Genomic DNA, 13,688 nt, shown 5'->3' with positions numbered 1-13,688 from the left:
AGAAGGAATTGATCAGTTTGACTGGAGTAGAATCTGATTGCAGAGGTCTGAAGTTGAACAATGTCACTGATCCTGAACTCAAATTTTCCATTAGAGTAATTGGTTACTGTTTCTTCCAATCGGCAAGGGAAAACAATGTACCCTATGCAGCAGTGGACTTAGCATACAAAATTGTTAAGAAAGGCATAAAAATTGACTTGTGTGAAGTATTGTTGAAGAACTTGTTTGAAAATCTGAACACAATCAGGAAGCTGAAGAAGAACAACTCGGCAAATACTCTAAAATTTGGATCACTACTTGTATGTATGTTTTTCTACTTTGAGAAGTTTTTTCCAACAATCAATAAAGTTGTTTGGGAACTACACTGACCAATCACCCATCAGATCAATGACTTCATCAAGAAGTTAGGTGATAACTTTAATGATATAATGGATGATTACTTCAGCAAGTTCTAAGAGAAAATGCATAACAGGTACCGGATTCCACCCCAGCTAGTAGAAAAATACAAAGATGAAATATGTTTTGAAGTCGACATCGATTACTATTATGTGAATGCTGTGGAACTGAGGACTCAATCTTTTTCACCTATGGGTTACAAGATTGATTTTGATATCACACAACAACAAATTGATGCATTTCTAACACTACCAAGGCATACTACCGAGCTGAGGTATGGAACCTATGAAGAGGTGAAAGAAAAAGTAAAGATGAGCATTGTAGTACCCAAAGCTACAAGGAAGGCATCAAAGATGATTAAGGCATTAACTGAGAAATTCGGAGAAGAGTCTTCCTCCACACCTATCAAAGGCATTCTAGCCATCACCGAAGAGGAGACAGAAGCCCAAGAAGCAGCCATAACACTTAGCACCGAATTGCCTAAGGGAAAAGTGTTGAAGAGAAAGAAACAAGACACTTCAATGGCCCTACCGACTCCTCCAATAAAGAGACCTAACACAAGGGCATCTGCTGCATCACCGAGTAAGAAACAAAAGACTATTGTTGTTCCTAAGGTTACTAGAACTTACAAGAAATCTACTCGGAGACTCATTTTGCAAAAAGAGTCAAGTGATACCGAATCTGAAGATGCAAGTAAATTTTAGATTGTGAAAAGCAAGAAGGTAGATGTACATAGTGTAGAATTTTTTTGTAATAATCTGAAGGAATATGGTGGATTTGGTGGATTCAGATTTGTCAAATATGAATCCAGATCTGCTGATGAAAAGAGGCAAATTGAAGAAGCTATCATTTGCACACTTCTAAAATTCTGAGTGGTCCCATTAGAAGTATATAATTCTATTCCTAAGGAATTATATGCACATATTGAAACCAGATGGCAATATGCCCTAGACTCGGAGAAACAAATTAGAGAAAGAAGTCTGGTGCATCTCTTTCCTGATATGTCAGTTGATGAAATAAAAGAACATTTGAAAAACAACAAAACACAATTTACAGTAAAACAAAAGGCCTTGAAATTGATGAATGGCCTGTATATAGAAGTGGAGAAGGAAACAAAAGAGCAATGGTAGGACATCTTTCGAAGAAAGAATGTTGGTGAACAATCTATAGTGGAAATAGTCGATGTCACCGACCAAGAGCCTGATGTCACCGAGCAAGACCCTGCTGACACCATTCAAATAGATGAAGATATCATGGATGCAGAGGCACCTAAACAAGAAATGATAGAAGGTAATGCTTATGCAAAACTTGTCTCCAGTGAATCTATTTTGGAACAAGTTCAGCCTTACCCACCAATCAATCAACTTGCTACAACCAAAGCTCCTTAGGATACAGATGAAGGCACCAAAGGTCAAAAGTCTACAGTAGAAGGTACTTCACAAGAACAAACCTCTCAAGCACCTTCTAGCATGGAAAATGTTACAGCTGAGACACCAAGCACCGAGACACCGAAGGACACTATCGAGGCTAAAGAAATCGACCAAAGTGTTGTCTCTACCAAGCAACCTACCGAGGGTCCTCAAGCCTCTCAAGCTATTGTAGTAGTTCACCCAGTGAAAGGTAAAGAAAAGAAGTTGAAAAAGCATAGTTTCAAAATAGATTTATTGAAACCGATAGTGTTGCCCAATGTGGACATCTCCAAATTGAAAGGGAAAGCACTCATTGAATTTGGTGAACTATGCAAAGAAAAGGCTAAACAAGAGAAGCAACTGGCCATACAAAAGAAGAATAAAGTACTTCAAAAGGTAAAGACCTTACTATCAGATATGCTACCTTTAGCTATAGTATCAACCGATGCAGCCATCCATATTCAATTGGATGAACTCCTAAATCAGATTGAGACATCTGGAGTAGATGCATCCGAATACTTGAGCAAACTAAAAGACAAGGAGCTAACTGCTAAAATGATAGAGGAAGTACAGAAATCCATTGTTGTTGGCAAGGTAAAACTTGTCAAATTTATTGCTGAGTTGTCCCCTCAACTCAAGCACATTCTTTCATTATTTCAGAAACTCTGCACATTTTCTTTATTCATTAAGGACATTAAGAATAAAGCAGAAGAAATTGAGAAAGAGATCATCGATCTCTCAAATAAGTTGACCCCCGAGCCCAATTCAGTTCAGAATTTTTATACTAAGCTACATCAGCTCATGGCTCAACAATTGGAACCGAGGAATGAAGAACACAAGATCAGGATGGACATAATGAAACTTCAAACATTATTCCTTCCTCATCTTTCATCCGTTCAAGAATAGCTCAACCAAGCCACTTACCTCTCTACTACACAAGAGGGAATCACTTTAGATGGCTTAATTTCATTATTGGCTAATATTAATGCACAAAATTCTTTAATGGATAGTGTAAAGGATGCACTCTTTGTTGCTCTCATCGAAGCCAAGACAAAGTACAAATCCATTTTTGATCAGTTGCCACCTCCAAATGGTAACTAAATTTTGATGTTTGTCAAAAAGGGGGAGTATATCATCAGAGTATATATAGAATCAAAGTACACAGGGGGAGTGTATAGTATTCAAAGTATCAAACAACCGGAGTGTAGTATACAGGGGGAGTATACTGAGCAGAATGAGCAGAATTAGCAAAGTATCCAAGAGCAGTGAACCGAGCAGTGAACAGAGGAAAGAACAGTGATTATAGAGTATTGATCACTGAGCACACATAATCAGAGTTTTGTACAACATTTTGATAAGGGGACTATATTTGATTATACTATTTCATTGACTAATGTATATACTATATGTTTAGTCAAATTTTGTAAAGTATACAGATTTTTGAGTAATGACTTTGAAAGTAGTTTTGTCAAACATCTCAACTAATGTCAAAAGGGGAGATTGTTACTACTTATCAAATTGCCATTAGTTTTATATTCAAAGTCATACTACATATTCTAGTCAGTTAGCATTACTGAATCATGCAGTCGGTACACACAGAGAAGTCGGTATGAACAGTCTAGTCGGTTACAAAAGGAAAACAATCACAAAGCCCAGTATACACTGGGTTGTCTACCGAGTGTTATTTCATGTCTACCGAGCAGTAAAGATAATACATCGAGTTGATATACACCAAGTGAAATGTGTTACCAAATTCATTGAACTTGGACACACACATGAAAACGTGTTACAAGATCGAGGCACATAGAACCGTTATTGCATTGGAAATTGCACTTATAGATTTTGTATAATTTTGAGGTCATCTAACCAATGAAATATTTTGCATGGTTATTCATTTGAGAAATCATGTTTGTAAGATCGAAGCAATGAATTAGATCACCGACATTAGAAACCTATTTATACAACATGAATTTAGGGTTAGAGATATGTATATGAGAGAAATGTGTGTGCATATGTGTATGAAGCAAGACTTATGTGATACATGAGAAATCACAGAGTATTATGACTGTTACAGAGACACAGAGGTCACTGAGAAAGTTTTTAGAGAATAGTCAAAGAACAGAGTAAACAAAAGGGTTTACCGAGTTACTTTATGAGTTACCGAGGTATGCTATAGGCAAGGTAATATTATTTTGAGCACATAGAATCTGCTACAGCATTTCGGATGTAAAGTTGCATATATTTGTAAAGTCTTATTGTAATATTTTGAAGTTGTAAGAGAAGCCTTTAACAGGGTAAAAGACTCTAATCAAGTCTATAAATTGTAAAGCCTCTAACCAGGTGCAGCATTCATATCAATATTGTAAAATCCTTTAGCAAGGTAGGTCTAACAGATCTTGTTACTCATAACAGGGTAAGCTATCAGAAATAGCTAAATATGTAGCTCTAACCGAGCACTCTTTATTATTGCAGTAGTGAAGTTGTGGGTGCCATCCCCACCACAGTTTTTCTCTCTAACCAAGAGTTTCTGCGTAACCAAAATATATGTGTTATGGAGTGAATCATGTATGACTGTTACTTATTTGTTTTATCTTTATGTTATGTTACAACAGTTTTTGGTTTATGCATAACAGTAAAGATATTGTTGATAAAAGGATTTGAAGTATTGATTCACCCCTCCCCTCTCAGTACATTAGCTTTCCATATTGGGCCTAACATAATAATCATCCTATATTTGTTGTCCTTATTCAAAAATGATCTATAAGATCTCATACATAAATGAGTCTTTACAATATACCATGTCGGCTTACAAATAATTAATTACATTTATAATACAATTCACATAAATAAAACTTTGTCTTATGTCAGCCTGAGTCCTGTATACTTCATTGCCAATGTAATCTGGATGCTGGTGCTTGCCGGTGTATGTGTAGAAACTTGTTACTGGTTGGTTGCCATCAATGACAACATCAACCTTATTATCATAGAGTGTATAATGCCAACAATATATACACTCCTTCTTATATACACTAAGACAATCCAACCGGGGACTCACCAAACCTCTAAGACTTCTGGCTCTTGTGATTTTGTCTTTTTATATCTCAAGAGCCAAAACTTGGGCTTCCAAAACCAAAATCTGACCATCAATGGATGTAGTCAATGAATTCAATCCATCAAAAGAATTGGCTATACCTGCAATTTTCTCCTAAGATTCCTTAATCCTCTTATCCAAATTAACTATAGGAAAATATGTGTTACAACACACTCTATAAATATTTGTACACTACTTTAAAGAATTGTCTATCAATTTCAACTTTTAATTAATCTTCTTCCTCTCAGACTCAATCACTTGACCAAATATAGCTCTTTTTGCCTGTGTAAACCTCTCCAATGCTTGTCGGTTTAAAATTTGAAGCAAGGATTTAAAATCCTTTGAAACATGTTATGTGATTGTCTTAAGCTTGCCAGATGGGCTTGCTTCTCTATCAAACTTTCAATCTAGGACTATTCTATGCAAAATAGTGATAGATTGATCAATAATCCCTTTATTCATAGATCCCTCCTTCAACATTTTCTATGTAGCCATCATTATGAGTTCAGTAGAACTCATCTCGGTTATACTTTTCTTTTCAACCTGTGAGGTGTCAATTGACAACAATGATGGACTCACTACCGATTCCCTGTCGGATTCCTAGTTCTTCTCCTCTAATGATTTAACATTTATAGTTTCCTCACTTGCATCGGTTGCTTTGCCACTTGGTGCAGTCTCAATAACTACTGGTTCCTCCCTAGGAACTGTAACCTCATCCTACACATCTGTATCCAGAGGACTATTGTCCTCAACATTAGTATCATGTATATTATCAACATTTACAATCTCTGTATCTACTGATATCTCAACATTTGTCTTTACTTTTGTATCTACCAGGGGCTCAATTTCCCCTATCTTGATGTTTTTCAAAATTGAGGGTGAAGTGCCCATAATACCCTTTCCTTTTCCTTCAACCAGGATGTCTGCAGTATCTGTCTTAGTTTTTGGTGAAGTATAAAAACCATGATTCTCTTGAAAGAACTTAACCCATTCCTTATGGGTTTCCTTGATTATCTCATTTACTCTTCCTAACATAAGACTAGTTATTCTATGTTTGTTGTTAAAGATTTTTTTGTCTACAACCTCAAGTGTCTTATCCATCTCTTCTAGAGCAATAAAAACAAAAACATATAACAAGTCTTGTATCTTAATATGCTTGTCCTCTTGCATTGTAGATAGTCTTCTAGCATCTAATATATCATACAACTGCATCGATATTTGGTTTTCAATTTCTATCAAGGCTTTCTTATAAATATCCAAATATAAAAAAACTGCTTCCTCTACTTCTCTTTGTTCATCATCCTCTAAATGTTCATAATAAAAGTGTACATTATTTAACATACCATCTTTAGTAATCTCATCAACTAACTCTACACAAGTCTTTGGTGGAACGATAGTTACATTACCAGATTCAATTGCCAGATCAAAGTCATCCTTCATCTTTCTCCTTCTAGTATAGGATGGGGCTGAAGGTGTTACTTTTGGTGCTTTCTTCTATGCCAGTACCTTGATAGTAACTTTCCTAATCGGTTGCTTCTTAGCCTCTACCTTATTTCATTTAGTTTTCTTCCTTATTAACCTTTTGAATGCTAGGGGTGTGTCATCTTCAGATGTAGACTCTGCTGCAATAGGCTCAATGAATACTTCTGGTTCTTTTCTCTTCCTACCTTTCTTTGGGACAACATCAATCAATGCTTTGATGTCCTATGAAATTTTTTCTAAAAAATTACTTGCCTTTCCTTCTCGCTTATCTCTCTTCTTCTGGTTGAACTCGGTTTCAACCTCTTGTGTCTTCTGCTTAGCAGTGCTAAAGGTTTTTATAGTTTCATCTACTGGTGCCTCAATTAGCATCTGTGCATAAGCATCAAGAATCTGAGCATCAACTTCATAAACCATTTCCTCAATCCAAATTTTATGGGGTTTGATCGCTTCCATTAGTGTTTCATCTTTCTTAACCATGAAGCATATGTCAGTTGAGTATTTCTCAACAATGTTCTTAGGAATCCTCATCCTATAATTCATAGCCTTTAGAAATGCCTTAAAATATCCCCATACTTTGTTATCTCTTTGACTACCCAATGTACCAATATATTGTTTCAGTTGCCTCCCTATTGGGATATTAAATGCCCATTGTCTCTTCCCAAAATCAGGAGTCTCATTGATGAAAAATAGAATTAAACAGACAATTAGGTTACCATACCAAAAAGTCCCCTTCTTTTCTCCTTTAATCTTTCCTAGGTTAATCAATAGTTCATCTAACATCCAACCACATAGATCTATCTTCTCATTCTCCCTCATCATTTTATAAGTTGCATAAATGTAGGAGCTAGAAACAAAATTCAATTAGTTTGATTGTATTACCTTGTAACCGATGACCGTGCTTCTGAAATTGATTTTTGTGTCAGTGATAGTACTGATTCTTATTGATTGCTTGTTTGATGTTGCACCAGTAATCTTGTTAACCTAATCATTTGAAAAAAATTTCTCTGAAAATTGTCCAACTAGTGGTAAACCGGTGATTGCCCTAATGGCTTGCTTTGTAATCTTATATGGTCTATCTAAATAGATAAACTCTCCATGCACTCTACTCAAAACATGCCTAACAATTTCATCTTTGAATTTTGGAATATCCAGAATGCGGATAAACCCTAGATCAACAATATGCTAGTATTCAGGTTTAATCTTTCCAAAATCTCCCTTTAGCTCATTCATGTACATGCTCTTGATATTAGTCATTCCCAAATCCTCAATATGACAGTGGATGTAAGCTCTTGCATCTTCAACATACACGACTCCTTCTGAGACATGGGAAAAACATCCAACCCAATTGTCCAGGGTAGCCACATGAGCACAATGCTTGAAAATTGGCCTGGGACGGTCCTTGACCTCAACTACAATCAGATTTGCAACAAAGATAGGTACAAATGATGATCCTTATTCCATTATTGAAGATAAATACATGTGAATCACTGTTGGTGAAAAGCCCTAAAGACCTCTTCCAATCGCTGGTGAAATTGCTCAACAAGATATCTGATTGCCCTTAATTTCTCTGAATCTCTCTTAATCACTCTGAGTACAAGGTGATAAAAAATGAAGTAGATTCAACCTTTTATCCTCCAAGAAAAACCCTAATCTTTTATTGACATCAATGACTTCTGATGAAAGATACCAGATCTCGAACAAATATCTCCATACTGGATAAGCATCTCCAATGTCTGGAAAATATTCTAGAACCTCTTCTTGGAGCATATGCAACATCTTCATAAATTTTTCCTACCCCTAAGGAATCTACCTTAGCTATCGGTTGAGCTTCTTGTTAGTGCAGGAATAACCTCCTCTGTTGGATAAGTAACTGATGCATTACCATCTACATATTGATCTTTAGTCTTTCTGACCCATCTTTGGGTATGATCTTGCCAGATTTTATTAACCTTTTCTTTCCCTTTCTCATTTGATTCTCCATTACCAACTAGTAGATTTTTGCTTCTCCAGAATTTAGCAATATGTCCAACCTCATTACATGCATAACATGTAACATTGTTCTTTTGAATTGCTTTGCTAAAACTAGTATAATTGCTTGACCTGCATTGATTAGCCATATGTCAAAATTTTCCACATGCATAACATTTTACATTCATTCTGTAATCTTTTGTCTTATGACCATACTTATTACATTTAGAAAATTGATCGGGAGCAAAATTAGGGTTCTGATTTGCTCTATTTCTACATTGCCTAGCCATGTGACCAAATTTATTATAAACAAAACATCTACCATTAAATTTATAAGCATTAACCTGCCTTATGGTTTTGATCTTCATTTGTAGTACCAGAACTTTGTCCTTGTTCAAATCCAAGTCCACTAGAATCACCATTCTGCCTTTGTCTCTTCAATAACTCATCTAGTTATGCTGAACTAATCTTGAATTTTTCTTTATACTCACTTGCAATAGTCAGATCATCTCTCATAATCATGATTTGTCTCTCAAGCTCTTGTTCATTACCAAGGAAAGAGATAAGAGAGTCACTCAAAGAGTGATTAGAACCTCCTTAGTAAGCCATCAATTAAGGAAGGTTCATCAAATGAGACAAACTTATGTTGATTTGAACATAAACTGTAAAACTTTGGATACAACACTTGTATGAAGATAGAGACTTGACGATCCACTTCAACATGATACATCGGATTTTGGTGGGAGGCTTCCACGTGTTGATAAAAATTTGTCTGGCAATATGAAGGAGGAAATTCAACAATTTTGGCACTCTAATTCTAGAGTATCACCCAATGTAAAGGATCTTTTGAAATTAAGAATTGGCAACTGAGACCGCACACTGCATCCCAAACATTTATTGGAATCAAGCCAAACAATGTTGTACAATTTTTTTTGTGAAGTACTTCCAACTTTGCAAATATCACAAAGGGCCTTTGAATCTTTGAAGCCATTTTATTGTGTACCTCTTAAGATTCGTAATACTTGTTGTTGCAAGTACCATGTGGAGTTTTCAATGTACCATGAACTTTTATGCCATATCCATTCTACGATGCATACTAATGAGATGTTGCAGGAGTGTGGTGCAATGCTATTTCCAAGATCATCAAGAGACTTGTAAGATCTATTTTTATGCCCTAGAGATGATGACTACTATTTTTATAGAAATGATTGTTTGAATGAGAAGTTCTCACAATGTGGTGGGTTGTCAAAGTTTGATTCATGTTTTCATAAGGGCAGCGAACACAAGTTTGGAAAGAATAATTTTGAGAAAAAAAGATATGAGAAAGTGAAATATGCTTTGAAGAGTGGAGGTGAAGGTTCTAGATGCGAATTAGTCTCAAGAGAAGTGAGTGTTGCTGATTTTATTTTGGATTTTAAGGAAAATATTTTCTACAAGTATGCAAGGCACACCCATAGGTCTCAGTGGTTGGATCAACAATTCAGGATGTGTAAGAACTCTTTCCCAATTGGCACTATTGTATCGATGGTTGGTTTTGCAGAGAAGTATGCATTGCAACCATGGAATGAGGTACAATTTTAGTACTACAATTCAATCCATATTGCTATTTTTGTTCACATTACATATAGACATGCTCCTGATAGTACAGAAGAGGATAGGAAGATAATTAGGGAGTATCATTTTTATATGAGTAATGATAGATCACACTCCCCCGAGTATGTGCAACATTCTTTCGAGAATTTTTTTGAGTTCTTGCCTAAGAAAGATATTGCAATTGATCGACATCTCATATAGTTAGATAACTATACAGGTCAATTCAAGAATGCCCGTATGTTTTTTTGGTTGATTCAAATGCATGTAGAGAGGCTTATATGTAATATTTGGTGTTTTTTTGAGGCAGGGCATGGGAAGGGGGAGAATTATGGAGCAGGAGCATGTTTGAAGAGAGCTCTAGTTGAGTAGAAATTGAGGATTTTAGGTGCAAATTTATCTGATGCACGTTCTATTTTTGATTTGTGTAGTTCAACATTGTCACATGGAGGTACTCTTGGTTCAACAGTGACCAGATTCTTTTGGTTGGTTGAGGAGGGCATAGTGGGAGATAGATTGGATTGTCAAAAAATTAAAGACTCTTCAAAGATGAATTCATTTATCAGCTCAGGTGCAAGTACATGGACCATTTGGACACAAGCGTTGGCTTTTTTTTGTTAGACTTGTGTTTGGTGTGATTGGGATCAGTGCGAGTCAAGTGAGTGGGTTGATACGTGGGTTCCACAATATCTAACTACTTTATCTCAAACAATATCCTTGTCAAATGATGACATGGAAAGTTCACTTGAGTATGACCATCTATCAAATCTTGTACAACGAGGACATGTTTTTGTAGTTGTTGCACCGCAAGGGAATGAAGAGAGATCAAAATATTAGTTGGCATGATGTGTACAGGGAAAACAAAATCTAACACAGCCAGTGACAGATGATGATGGGTTCACATATCTTATAGGTTCACTTGTTGTTGTGGGAACTTGGTTGCGAACATAATGATTAGAAAGAATGACATACCTGCATTTGAAGACTATGAGAGACACAAAACCATTCTCATGTATTCACACCTTATTATAGCTACAAATGTCAAGTTGTTGAAGCATCAAGAAAAACTAAAGATCAAAGAGCTATGGACAGTGACTACTGTTGATCATGAAGCAATATTGGATAGTCTTAAGAAAAGAGATGACCCTTCAGGAATACTTGAGTAGTAGGTCTTTAATGGTGTCATATTTTTTTATCATGCATTTGATTTCAAACAATGATCATAAAACCTTAATGTTCAAGTTTGTTACATGTATATTAAGGATGTGTTCAAAATAGAGGTCTATTGATGAATGATTTTATTTGTAACACGGTTTTTGCATGCACATAGAGGGTACACTCAATATAATTCAAAGGGAGGTATTTTGTAACACAGCTTATTATCATGCATTTGATGAGCATTACAATTTTTGATAATAGACAACACTATTTGACAATTTTTGATGATATAATTATCGCAAAACCTTTATGCTCATACAGGTCTTTTTGATGATATACAATAGTATCGCATTATAGTTTTTACGTCAACATAGTGGGTTCACTCGATATAATTCAAAGGGAAATATTTTTATGGTATATAATCCCACCTTTTCATTTATTATCATGCATTTTCTGTTGAAGTGATTATCATAAAGCCTTTATTTTCATGCATGCATTTTATGTGTAGACTAACAATTCTTATAAATACAGGTTCATGCTAGATCATTCATCGTTGAATAGTTTACTCTTGGTGATGGTACCTATTCCTTGGGGTTATCAATATTTAGCTACTTTTAAAGTTTTCTTTTCAAGAATTGAAAAAATTTACAGCCAAACACAACACCATATGCTTTGTGTACATTAATGAGATTGAATTTTGTGTGTAAACACTATGTCCCTCACTTTGTCAATGTGATTAAATTTTGTAAACTTTCACTCACTATGTCAAGTGAATGTATTTCCATTTAGAAATGAAAATATCTACCATCGTCTTCAACCATGCAGAGAATACAGTGAGAAGGGCTTTAATCAAGATGCATCTTTCTTCAAAGTTATGCTTGTAGACTTTGTAGAGGAACTAGTAAGTTTTGTAATTATAGAATCTTGTACATCTTAAAAATGTTTCAAATGATCTATTTATAATTTGAAAAAATAGTTTGTATTAAATGTTATAATTTGTTTCTTGTAGCACATTCATTCCACATAAAAAGGTTGCTTATTTTGGTCTTCATTTATTTGCAGACATTTCTCTACGTAAGATTTTCTCTTAGAACATGAGGATGTCTGATGTAGATGAAGTGGGATGTTGTATTTGTATATGGATCTGAATTGATTTAAATTTGTTATGATGATATAATGTCCATGAGAAAATTGGTTTAGTTATATTGATGATATACAATGTATCTGTGCATGAGTACATTGGTGTAGTTGTATTGATAATGATGAAAAATCATGTTTGCAAATTCATTCATGGATGTCACATGCAAGTGTAATGGTAATTATGTGTATAAAATAGATGGAAATATTGATGATGATTATGTCTCTACAATGTAATGCTTGTTTATCTATATTTTTTCATTGAATGAGTTTGACGATTTTTTCATCTACTAAAAAAATGCTGCCCTAATAAAACCATAGGGAATCTTGAAAAACCGAGATAGGATTTTGTAGGGACCCCTCTCATGGCCCTATAGGTTCAAATGGATTGTTCATAGGTGCCACAGATTATGAGTCAGGGCCCATCAAAGTTTGAAAATTTTTAGCACTTATGGCGCTCAAGGGACGACGCCAGTAGGGTATGACCCCACACGTTTGACCAAGTGGGGGGGGCGAATAGGATCATGCATAGGGTAAGAAGGCCTAATTGGACATGTCAAAATCAATGGTTCATGATCATGATGAGTAAAATGAGAAATTGGCCATGCGACAACATTTGATTGAATGAGACTGACGATTTTTTCATCAACTAAAAAAATGATGCCTTAATAAAACCATAGGGAATCTTGAAAAAATGAGATAGGCTTTTGTAGGAACCCCTCTCATAGCCCCCTAGGTTCAAATGAAACATTCATAGGTGCCACAAAATTTGAGTTAGGGCTTGTCAAAGTTTGACAAATTTTAGCACTTAGGGCGCTCAAGGGATGACGTCAGTAGGGTATGACTTCGAGCGTTCAACCAAGTGGGGGGGGGGGAATAGGAGCATGCATAGGGTAAGAATTCCTAATCAGAAATGTCAAAACTAAGGGTTTGTGATCACGATGGGCAAAATGAGAAATTGGCCACACGACAACATTTGATTGAATGAGACTGATGATTTTTTCACCAATTGAAAAAATGATGCCCTAATAAAACCATAGGGAATATTGAAAAACCAAGATAGGTTTTTGTAGGGACCCCTCTCATAGCCCTATAGGTTCAAACAAATAGGTTACAGGTGCCTTGAATTCTGAGTTAGGGCCCGTCAAAGTTTGATAATGTTTAGCACTTAGGGTGCTCAAGGGACGATGCTGCTAGGGTATGACCCCGAGAGTTCGTTCGAGTGGGGAGGGGGAAATAGGAGCATGCATAGGGTAAGAATGCCTAATTGGACATATCAAAATTGATGGTTCATGATCACGATGAGCAAAATGAGAAATTGGCTACACAACAACATTTGATTGAATGAGACTGACGATGTTTTCACCAACTGAAAAAATGTTGCCTTAATAAAACCATAGGGAATCTTGGAAAATCGAGATAGGATTTTGTAGGGACCCCTCTCATGGCCCCGTAGG

The sequence above is a fragment of the Cryptomeria japonica genome, chromosome 5 (assembly GCF_030272615.1).
Source record: "Cryptomeria japonica chromosome 5, Sugi_1.0, whole genome shotgun sequence".
NCBI classification, from domain to species: Eukaryota; Viridiplantae; Streptophyta; class Pinopsida; order Cupressales; family Cupressaceae; genus Cryptomeria; species Cryptomeria japonica.
This window is presented reverse-complemented; position numbering follows the sequence as displayed.